General features: G+C 45.0%; 1 long non-coding RNA gene across 1 annotated transcript; it reads left to right on the forward strand.

Moving 5' to 3' along the window:
* Positions 1–860: 860 nt before the first annotated feature.
* Positions 861–11,906, forward strand: LOC147673235 (uncharacterized). The gene is made up of 6 exons (XR_015302505.1): positions 861–1,619; positions 2,099–2,139; positions 2,403–2,442; positions 8,550–8,675; positions 10,333–10,429; positions 11,805–11,906. It is a non-coding gene; the product is annotated as an uncharacterized LOC147673235 (long non-coding RNA).
* The last annotated feature ends 209 nt before the right edge of the window (positions 11,907–12,115 follow it).

Genomic DNA, 12,115 nt, shown 5'->3' on the forward strand with positions numbered 1-12,115 from the left:
CACGCCTAGCTTTCCTTTTACAACGCGTGTTTAACCCGACATGCTCAGGGCTGTGCAATGCTGGTGAACCAAGACTACAACTCCCATAATGCATTAGAGTGCCATAGGAAAATCCAGGCAGCTAGAGCCAGGGCTCATGAAATAGAGGAAGTTGATAACCCAAACCTGTTCATCCGCTTTCCTTTATTCTCACTCCACCCCAGGGCTACTCCCCCAGTCAATAAATTGTGAACGAGACACGCCCCTTTTTAACTGAGTTAGAGGTCCATAGTGACAAGGCGGGACTACTCCAAGCAGCAGGAATTCCACTTCCGGGGCTGTTCCCTGTCCACCCTCTGGTACCCGGAAGCCTCCAGGACATAAAGACACAGCTGCTCCATCACCCGAATACCACGTGGCCAATCACAGTCCCTGTCCCACTCTGGACCCAATCAATGTCTCCGGGATTGCGCACCTGGGTCCACCCCATCGAGCTCCCGTCAAGATCTCAGGGACGCATTGGATTGGCCATGAGATTGTCACTTGTCCGCAAAAGGCGTGGCTTCTAATTATTGAAGAGCCTCTTGTGTTTCCAAAGGTGGCCTCGTGACCAAATGCAGCACCTGTGCTATTCATTTAAAAAAGGGGAAGCGGGGGCCTGGGTTGTGCTGCTGTTTTCATGCCGGTACGTTGATTTGTATAGTTGTTTTCATGGTTTTCGATTTTCTGCTCTATTGTGTATGTACTTTTTCAGTTCAAGTGTTTAATTGTTTTGCTGAGTTGAATTTCTTTTCTGACTTTTATGGGTTATTCCGGAGTTTGTTAAATGCTTGTTTTGTAGTTTGTTTATTTTCTATCGAAGGCGAACACGGGTGAAAGTTGGACATGTAACTGTTTTGAGGAGGTGAGTTGACGAGCGTTCGTGGTGCATTTTGTTTTATGTATTTTGTAAATTTTTCATTTATTGTGAAGTTCTTAGATTAATTTTCATCTATCTGAAGATGTTTTTTTACCAGGTAATCTCTGCCCTTAATTTATTTTGAAGTTCTAGAATTGATTATTGCATTTTTTTTTTGTATGCGTTACAATCTTGTAAACGTTAATTTGTTCTGAGCGAAACGTTTAAACTGATTTTTATGTATTTGAACCCTGGGCGTTTTAAGGTGAAATGTTTGAGTTTTTGTACTGTGGAGTCAAACAATGTGCGTGTTTTCTCCATTGATGCATTCCTCCACCTTTTCGGAAAGAACGATCTTTCTATTTGGTGTAATTATGGTTAGATGACTTGTCGAGAATTAAAAAAAATAATAATTATACACGAAACACTATCAAGTACGTATTTTTGGTTAATTTCTAATTTAACAATTACAAGGCAGCTGTGTCTACTCAAGCAGAGCGAATCTCGGAGGTTATCTGAAATGCAGATGATCGAAACTGAAAGGTTGCTTTCTCCGATTTTGCAATGCATGTTGTTGGGACCGGTGTTAAAGAGGAACTTTGGAATTTGTGTTAAGAGGGGGGGGGGGTACGTTTGCTGTTTGTGAAGTCAGTTTCAAGCTTATATTGTGCAGTAATGCTGTTTTGGTGTGTATATTTCTCTCTCCAGTTGATTCTTGAAGCCCAGGAGTTTGGCTCGAAGGGTAAGGCACCAAAATTAATTTTTGGGATGTAGCTAAAATGTGAATGGGGGGAGGGGGTTCTGCAATTGTTGTCAAAGGGTACTGACTGCTTGGAGTGCTGGGAGTTCAGGTAGAGGACGTGTCATTTCTGGGGGGCGGGGGTTGCTTTCAAGGGTGAGAAACTGTTATGAATTTAGGAAGATAATGCCTCCGATATCAGTCTTTGGCTTCTGCGGTTTCCTGGGGAAGCAGCTGCGAGATCCGTGCATTTAATTTAGTTCTGTTATGTTTTAGGGGCTTTTGGTAAGAGAAATATTCCTCGGTTCGGGGTGCTGGTCCTGCTTTGCATGTGTACAAGTGACTGCAGGTTGTGTGTAGGGGGCACATTGCTCTGTATTTGAGCGGGTGCTCTTGGCTTCCAGTGCGAGCGCTGTGTGGAGGTTTCATGTCTTTCCTTTACAGAGAGAGTTCTTTGCAGTGTCTGTTTTGTCTCCATACAGGCTTGAAGCTGGTTCTTTGTCCCCTGCTTCTCCTCAGATCCGTGAGTATATTTGACCTTTGCAAGTGGTGGCGGGCTGTTGTGGGTGCCATTTTGCCCGCTAGTCTGAGTCGCTTGAAGATGGCCGTCAGTGTGGTGGGCTCAGCTGTGGGTTTGATAGTCTGATGCAGCTGTTGCATGTTTTCAAACTTAACCAGAAGTGGAATTCCTGTCTTCATTTGCTTGTGCCTCTCTCCCTCATGGAGATGTCTTTGAACGACTGTTTTGGCTGAAGTTTTCTAACTTTTTGTTCTTTTCTATTTTAGGGTGTTGCAGAGGTGCAGCGTAACATGTTAACACTCTGCGGTAAAGTTGGCCTTTTTGAACTTCCAAGCCTTTTAGTTTCAATGGCTGCCAGGCCTTTGATGGAAGTCCTGGTTATGGAGTACTTACCTAGTTCTCGAGAGCAGCTTCTTCCTCGTTGAAATTAGATTCTGCTGTTTTCCCTGTGGGTTTTGTGGACCATCCACGAAACACGTGTGCGCAGGACTTTAATTTCTCCAAATGAAATGATTCAGTGAAACCAGGCAATGGCCACTGAGACAATTTCCCCAGTCCTGGGATCTGAATTTACAGGGTTTTATAGCTAGCATTGCTGAATTGCTCTACCTGGGTTTCTTCAGAACATTTTCAGGAAAGAATGAGGTGATCTCATTAATAAGTAGTGTAGTCCTGAGTATCTGGTAACAGTGGTACTGATGCATGTGGCCAACACTGTACACCCAAAAGGCTGCTTCTGCTACAGACTACAGTATGGCTCTGTCAACCAGTCCATATCCTCTGATGGGGAGGACCCATGCAGAGTGAATCTACTACAGCAACTATGCTCACCCAGGAAGGCAATGGGGGTTTGGAGGCCTTGAAACTGCATAATATCCAAACTGCAGAAACTGGCTTTGCATTAGTGCACCTTAGCACATACTGTGAGGCACGTTAAACTGCAACTTTCCATAAAAGTTGTTTGTCGTCCCATCTGTACTTGAGTGGCATCAGTTGAGTAATCTGGGCTCAGCTGGTTCTTCTAGTGTATTCTTTACCACCTCTTTCCCTCCTGTCCTAGATTCCTGGCCATCTCTGAACTTACTTCATTAACGAGTTGGCATAACGGTTAAGGCAGTTGATCTCAAACCTCGGGAACTGGGTTCGAGTCTCTGCAATGACGCTCAACATCCTGTGATTCTGGGCACATCCCTTAATCTCTCCGTGCCTAACAAAAATAAATGTGTCCTCATGTAATTCAACTGGTGATCTGTAAAGCGCTCATACCCGATTCGGGTCAAGTTCGCGCTATATAGAACTATGTGAAATAAAGAAGGGTGCATAAGAGCCAAATCTTCTCTGCCCTTGTAACATTCTGTGCCCCCTACGAATCTGTTTAGGCCAAAAAAACAGCCCTCTTTCATCTCTAACTTTTTTGAGGCAAGGGAAACGCCATTGAAAGAACAGATCCGGGAATGGGAATCTATTTACTTCCTGGCTTGTGGATGAGCTTGCTCACATACAGCAAAGGAAACCGTTCAATGCACCTTTCATCGTGACCTGCCTTTATCAGAGAACCTGATTTCAACTAAACCACCACCCATGTGAGCAAGCCGGCCCACCTCAAACACTTCTTTGCACCCCTATTATGTTTCTCTCAGTTCACAGTATGGATTCCACCTTCTGCTAATTCCTCAGCTGCTGTGGCCTAAATCTAAATTTTGAGGGAGTGGAGGGGGAAAGAATGGTACTACCCATATTACACCTTTTAGGCCATACTCCTTTGTTCATGGCCAGGTCCTATTGTAACAGTTGCTCCTATAATCTAAATTCTGCCTTTCAGCTGATTTTAAGGCTGAAGGGGAACCTGTGCTTTTCTCTGTGAAAACCACAACTGGTTGTAGAATTGAGCGCTGCAGCCGTAGCCTTCCGCAGCGGCTCTCGTAATGAAAAAACAATGGCGCGGCTTCTATTGGTGCCAAGCAGCTGTCGCAAATGTTTTCAGCTTCTTAGTTGTCAACCTTTTTGCATTGTGGTGGGGTTGCCTCATTTACTTCCACTCCCTACTGTTCTAGCCATAGTAAGTTACTGTCCTGCCACTCGTGGGCACCTGACCCTGGTGTGTGCCTTCACTCTAATCTCTAAATGCTAAGTTTGGCTAGAATCTAATGTTGCTGCACAGCGATGGGGATATTGCCTAATAGAATATGGGCCGCTGCTTAAGCCTAGTGAACTGGCAGTGGTTTGCTTCAATCTTTTGGTTTATTTTGCAGACCTAGACCCACTGTCTTCTAGCAAGGCCATCGTCTTCCCGAGCTGCATGGTTTAAGATTTGTGTGACCGTAGGATTACACCTGCATTATTGCACCTGAAGCCTGCCTCTTGGTGTTAGCTACCAAACCATGCTCTTCAGTCTGTCCGTCGCCCGCAAGCTGCCCATCGCTTTTGTGGCCAAGTTGTTAGCAGTACCTGATAGTTTACTTTCACATGCGCTTTTCCTTTGCAGTTATGTTGATACGGACGACCATTTTCCTCATATCCGCCGCTTAGATATGGAGTTGGCCATAGTTCAACCTTGTTCTCATCTGAACTTGGAGGTACTGGTTTTCTGCAGCCTTTGACAAGGACCCATGCGGTTCTGCTGGAGCTCCTAGCAGAATTGGGATCACTGGTTCATCACTGGTTCATCCCTTTATCTTCTCTCCTCATTTTTTAACCAGTGGTGAGCAGTCTGTGGCTCTTGGAGAGTACATCTACATCTTTCTTTGCCTTGTGGTGTCCTCTTGCGGTAATCACTGAATAATTATTTTTAACATGTGCGTGGCCCCTGTAGACCAGTAGATTTGTTCTTTTGGCTTTGCCGCAGTGTCTTATGCTGACACCACTCAAATTGTAGTGCATCTCCAGCAATGTTGACTAGGGTCAACTATTATTTTAGGAGATGCATGTGTGCAATTGGTAGCTTGAGTGGCAGTTGCCTCAAGTTGAACTAGGATAAGTTTTCCTATTTGGGGAGGATCCTTACGGAATCTATCTTGGTGGGTCCTAACCCTTTCCCCAATGTGTCAGTGCCCCAGGTTAGGAACTTGGTATTAATGTTTGAGTCTGACTTATCATTTGTGGATAAGACTAGCAAATTGACCTTCTATTTCTTGCTGAGAACTTTGAGGAAGGTTTTACCCTCTATTCCTTCTGATTGGCAGAAATTAGTTTCACATTTCATCAGTGATATCAGTATTTAATTAATGCAAGGCCCTTTATTTGGAAATAAAAATGCTTTCTAAACATGCTTCAGACTCTGCAGGACAAAGCGGGTCACCTTATTAAGAAAATATAAAAGTTCAAATTTGTTTCAGGTGTCCGATCGGAGCTTCACTGGCTACTAGTAGGAAAAAAAAGGGGCTTTTCATGCTCTTTGGTGCATAAAGCCCTCTATGGGTCCGTATTGGAGTACCTGAAAGAAATTTGTATGGTACTCTCCTAATAGACTGCTGTAATCTGCAACTTCCAAAACTGTCATTGTTCCAAAAATCAAGATGGTCTTTTGGGGTGGCACGTTTGTCCTCCCCCCCCCCCCCCCCCCCCCCCCCCCCGGGTTACTTTGGAATCAACTGTCTAAGCACCTTTAAAATCCAATCTGACCAGCGTTAGTAATGGAGGTCTCTAATTGGCAGAGATAGGTACTTTTGTCCGAATAGGGACCCTTGCTTCTAGTCAGGGTAAGACTGGCGGGGGGGGGGGGGTTCACCCCCTTAGCAGTCTGTCTCAAGCAGACTGCCTTATCCCTAAAGGCAAGTATTTGTTCTCAAAACACACAATAAGTGATGAGACAACACCAGTTTAGAAAAGAAAGTATCTTTTAACTCAAGACAAACGCTAAAGATTCCACATACAGGTCAGATATGACTTTAGAACAGTTACTGAAAAAAAGAAGCTCCTAGAAAGCAAATGGCTCCACCTAGGGCTCTTAGACGTCATGACTGCGATAAATCCAAAGTACGGTGTTGATGAGGTGAAGTGTGCAGAATCTTGCATGGAGCCACACGGACTCCCAAACAAACAGTACCATTGGATAACGAAGTCTGACTGCATGGCATCGTGCCGCTAAAACAGGATGCAGGTGTTGGCGATGGAGTCTGTGTGAGCACTTGCATTGGGAATACAATCCATGCAGACATCAGAGCTCCGATGCGTTGTGTACTTCAAGAGCAGTGCCCCTGGCCTCTGTGCAGGTCGATGCGTCGCAGTGGCATCGCTGACTGCCTCGGAGACAGGTTTTCTTGTTTGTTTCAAGTTATTTCCAGCTCCCAACAGCAGGAAAAACCTCAAGAGTCCCAAAACAAACGGGCACCTCCTGGATGGTCAAAACTCAGCAATAGTTACGGGAGCTGGGGGTGATTTATTTGTGTCCCCGAGACTTCAGAACCGACAGTAGGCCAGCACACACATGCCCATGTGAATTCTTCAAGCAGATTCACTGGAAAGTTCTAGTCTAGCCTTTTCTTGGCAAAAGCAGCAACTGCAGGCCAACCACACACATTAAAGGGGCAGTATTCCTTCTCACAGCTCTTCTACTTGGCAAAGGTTACTCTTGAGTCCAGAAGTGATCTAAAGTTCTGGGGTTGAAGGTCTATGTATACCCCATTTTGTCTTATGTTTGTGCAAGGGACTCTGTTCCCTGTCCAAACCAGTTCTGTCCGCACTGTGACCACAGCGGGTGGAGTTAGCATTGTACAAGGGAGACTTCTCCCAATATTCGAAATGCAGCCAACGTCTATTTAGCTCAGCTCTGAGTCCTCTAGAAAAGGCCAGGCACACCTCAAACCCCCCCTAGTGGCTGTCTACAGTGAGTGCACATTCCCTGTCACTCCAAATCCACACTGTCAATCCACAAACTGGCAGAGGCACACAGAAGGGTTAAACAAGATGTGGTATTAAATTCTGAGTTAAGAGCCAAAACTTTCTCAATCTTGTTCAAATGGATAGTTATACTTGTAGATGTTACAAAGTATCTGGCATGTTATCCTATGGGACTGAGCCTTTCAGTAGTGAAAAACAAAATTTACTGTATTTCACGATCAGGACATGTCACACACCAGTAAAAGTCCTACCTTTTACATACACTGCACCCTGCCCATGGGGGAACCTTGATCTTACCATAGGGGTGCCTTACATCTAAGAAAAGGGAAGGTTGGGGGCCTGGCAAGTGGGTGCCCTTGCTAGGTCAACATGCTGATTTAAAACTGCATGCAGACACTGCACTGGCAGGTCTGAGATTCATTTACAGAGCTACTCCAGTGGGTGGCACCACAATGCTGCAGGCCCGCTAGTAGCATTTGATTTACCTGCCCTGGCACACTCTGTGCACTTTACTAGGGACTTACCAGTAAATCAAATATGCCAATCGATGATTGGTTATCACAGATTGGCAATCATGATCACAATTTACACAGAGCATATGCTCTTTAGCACTGATTGGCAGTGGTAAAGTGCCCAGAGTCGTATAGCCAGCAATAACGGGTCAAGAACAAAATAGGAGAAAGTTAGTAACTGTTAGCGCCAAGATGCCCAGGGGCATCTGTATCAATTATAAATCAAATGTGGTGGCTATGTCTACATGGGTTGGAAATGGCAGTTGCCTGGGCTCCTTGTGAATGACCATATATGGAGCTTAGACCTGCCATGTGAACTGCTTATATTTGCAGTGGTTATTAATGCTTACTCTTGTTTCAACATGGTGACTGCAGTACTTGCATGTGCTATGTAAGGGTACATGGTCCTGCATTTGAGCTACTAGCCTCCCATGAGGGATGGGGAGTGTTGATCTATTCTGCATCCATCTTTGGATGCAAAATACATTGGTTGTTGAGTACCACTAAGATGGGTAGCTGTGATACCCACTAAGTACCAATAGAATTTTCACATTTTGTTACAGCAGTTATCCAGCCTCTCGTCTGTCTCCTGTCCTTTTGTATCCTCACTTTCTTATTTCTTACTTTTCTTTCTATTATGTGATGACTAAATTACAAAAATGAAAAGGCTTTCTTTTTAAGCCTGACCTCAGCACTGCAGCCGGGGCCCCATGTGGGCCCCCGTTTTACAATTTGGGGTAACCCACTGGGTGAACCGGCTGCAGTGCTGACGTCAACTGAGGGGTGGCAGGGATCGGGCCCGGTCTGTCACCTCTCTCGAGATAGCCTGAATTCTGGCACCCAAGGGCCGTACAGAAAGCCTCTATTCGGGCATCTCGCAGTGAAATCTACTCCAGTCACTGGAGGAGAACCCCTTATGGCTGAGCAAGAGCTTCTGCCTTTGACACTGGAAGGCTTTATTGCTGATACCGTATGCCCAAATATTTCGGTCCCTTTTCCCACCTGAAGATATTGGATTCTCCACTTGAGCTTTGTACCATTTGTCCTTGCTATCTATTGCAGATTACCCACCGCTATAGAAGCAGCCTTCTGTGTTGCAGTGCTGCACCAATTCCTGAAGCGCAGATTGTGGTGAAGTTGCCTACATGTTTGCTAAGAACCTATCAAACTCAAGCTGCAGTATTCCGGGTAAGCCATTGGTTTACACAATGTACGTCAATTAATGGAAATGGTAACTACCGTGAAACCTGTTTTAACACCTTAACGGTGGCTGCGATTATGCGGCACCACTGGGGTGAATGTATGACATTGTTCTACATTCTGTATAACTGTGTTTTTTGCCAATGGCTGACAGCCGCACGGAACGGTTTAAGGAAAGGTATTTGAAATGAGCATAAAATAAACACAAAATATTGCATAGTGAATTCAGCTTGTGTTGTGTGCAATAAAAATTACATTGGCAATGATTTAACTGTTCCATATTAAATCCAAGTTGAGGAATGCAAAGTGTACCAGAAAATGCATGTTTTCACTGAACTTGTGTATAGATCCTGACTGCATTTAATGTACATTCCTAAAAGGGTGTTTGAGATATAGAGTAACTATGAACCTTGTGGAATACAAATTGAGCTACTTTTCAGGATTAAAGTTGAAACTACAACTATCTATTTGGTAAAGAGTTATTCTGTTTGTTTTCTATGAAATGGTATTAATGCTGAAGGAAATTTCGCAGGGTAAACCACATTAGTGACTATATGATATTTTCTTACTCTTCACTGGGTTTGTAAGGTATGTATATAGAATCGATATAAGAATAAAATGAGTGCTTATCCTTCCTTAGGACTAAGGTGGAAGTTAAGCAGGGGAGTTGGGGAGGTGGAGACTGGAGGCTGCAGTAAGGACTGGAGGGAGCTTACAAATGTGCCCTTTCGAGCGCCTCGTCAGAGTAGTTGTGATTACTAATGTCATCGTCAACGTAATATGGTGGATCTAGCACTTGTACATTGCTACTAATGGTACCTGCTGCCTACCCCCAGCTATTGTACAAGAGGGGATAGCTGCCGAGGTCTGTTTGCATCACAATTTGAATACAAACCTGTTAGGGTGCTCAGTGCCCTTAACTCCCCCCCCCCCCCCCCCCACCCCCCTGCAAATATCATTTTGTAATTTCTTTACATAGTTGCTAACCAGCCTTAGGGCCTCTTCCCAGTCTGTCTTATGTATGTTCCACCTTTTATTAGTTTCTGCTTCCTTACCACCATTTTTAACCCCTTCCACGCTGATGACGAGCTGGGCTCGTCATGGCGTAGCCTCCTCGCACACTGATGACTAGCCCAGCTCGTCACGTAAAGTGCGGTTTTAAAATCTCAGCACAGGAGCGGAATTGCGCTAGCGCGCATGCGGTTAAGTGACTAAATTAAAAGTAAATTTAGCGGAACGTGGCACTACAGGTGGGTCTCCCACATGGCCACTTGTTTTCCTTGGAATGCCCCAAGGGGTGAACTGACAAAAGTACTTCTGTCGGCTGGGAAGTTGAAGAGATTGGTTCAGTCGCTCACTTCAGGGTCTGGTATCTGAGAGCCCCCCCCCCCTCCGCCCCCCCGTCTGTCTTCTTGAGTGACTGCATAGTGAAATCCACTCCCTAGAACCATAAGTGCCTCCCTTGGAGTGGGGCAAAAGCTGGAGCTGTCCAGGCTGAAGTCTTTGGCTCTTGCTATGTTACTTTGATAAATCCATCACCCCCTTGACTTAATTGATACAAAACTTGGCAGACAATCCACTATCATTTCAGATTGAACAGAGTACATGGTGGTTTCAGATCCTAATGCTGTTCTGTTTTCCACAGCCTTGGACCAGTCTTCTGCAGCGGACCTGGTGTTGCTCGGTTGTCCACTTTGCTGTGAAGTCTGTTTTTGCATCCGCCTTTCCCTGCACTATAAAAGGTACTTTATGAAACCATAACGTGTATGTAACATGCACAATACAAAAGTATGTTAAGCATGTAATCAGGTTTGTTATAGTAGTTTGGATCTCCTTTTTCTCTGAGGCGGAGGCAGAATGACAGCGAGGCGATATTGCTCAGGGGGCATGGAGAATTTAAAGTGTATCAAGGGGGTAAGAGTAGTTTACTGTGCCACAAATGTATCTGAGAACTAACTAATGTGCTGCCCCAGGCCTGTGACTGGCAGATCTACTGGTCTGCAATAGGGTGTGGTTAAGAATGTGTATCTAGAGGGGTTTAATGGTCCAGACTATAAATGTGTCCAAGACCGTGAAAGCATGCTCTCCTTGTGAGAACTTACCCAGGAGGAAAGTGAATACTTGACTGCCTGCACAGATCTGTCATTTGCTTTGCTTCACTTGGGTAAAGAACTGGGGTTGCAGCAAAATAAGGAAACTAGTTATATGTGAAGATCAAAAGGTGTTTAGAAAGCATCCTACACCGTCTAGTTAGTGGAGGAAAGGGGAATTTTAAACATGGCCCCACAGAGAAATGGTCCGCAGCAGAAGACTTGCATGGATCCCATGAAGGGGTGCGGCCAGGGTGCCTGACTCTGGACCACGGGCTTCACTGTTCGATCGCCAGCGGCAGGTCAGCCCAGCACCATGTGACTCTGGGCAGTAGTTTATCTTCCCAAGGGCCCCCAGTGCCGGGAAACCACTTCGGAGGTAGCTGTGTGCTTTAAAAATTCTAGGTGGTTATTCTTAAATGGTGTCTGCATGTAGGGTTGTAGGCGTCGTAAGAATGATGCAGGTTTCAGATGCTGTAATCTCCGCTTGCCAAAGGTGGCCTGGAAACTATAAATAGAAGCCTAGTCTGGTGGCTCAGTGAACTAATGCGTCTGTTTCAGGGTCCTGTTTGACCTCATGGTCATAGGTTCAAATCCCAGCGGGTCCACTCAGTCTTTCATCCATCTGAGGTCGATAAAAATGAGTACCATTGAGTTGGGTAACAAACCTCTGTTCAGCGCCAGGATTCCCCCGAGTGAACGTGCGCTTTACAAATACACATGTCCACTCCAGTTTCAAGGAGTGACTATTACTAAGGGGTTGTATGTATACATGTGTGTTTGAAGCATTTTAAAACCAGCTCATATGTCGGTGACCTGTGCATGCTCCATCTTTCTGCTTCCCTTAAATGTTCTGGTGTGCTTGGGAGGGGCTTCGTTCCCCTTACAGTGGAGAGGTGAATCTTACCCGTTTGGATTACAGCAGAGGGTGGAGTAAACAGTAAATCTCAGTCTTAGTTTATTTTTGATGCTTCAACATCTGTCTATAGCTGTCCTCACTCACGTTCTTTCTCTTGTTTTCTTGTAGGTGACTCTCCTCCCACAGGAAGCCTCTTGGAAGAAATCCTTGGTGGCCAGACCTTGTCTCGTTTCACAGCTTCACATTATTGTAAAATAAAGCGTTGAACTGAATTATTCTCTCTGTGTTCATTTGGAGATCAGGAAAGGGTGATCAAGGTTTCCTCAGAGGGGCTCTCCTGTGGGTTGGTTGTTTGCAAATAGTGTTCAGGCCCATCTTTAGATGGAATTAGGCACTTTATTGTGATGGGTAGTGACTTAATATTCTAAAATTGCTTATCCCATGAGCTTCTTCCAATACAAGCTGACTAATAGAATGGT

The sequence above is a fragment of the Lissotriton vulgaris genome, chromosome 12 (assembly GCF_964263255.1).
Source record: "Lissotriton vulgaris chromosome 12, aLisVul1.2, whole genome shotgun sequence".
Taxonomy (NCBI): Eukaryota; Metazoa; Chordata; class Amphibia; order Caudata; family Salamandridae; genus Lissotriton; species Lissotriton vulgaris.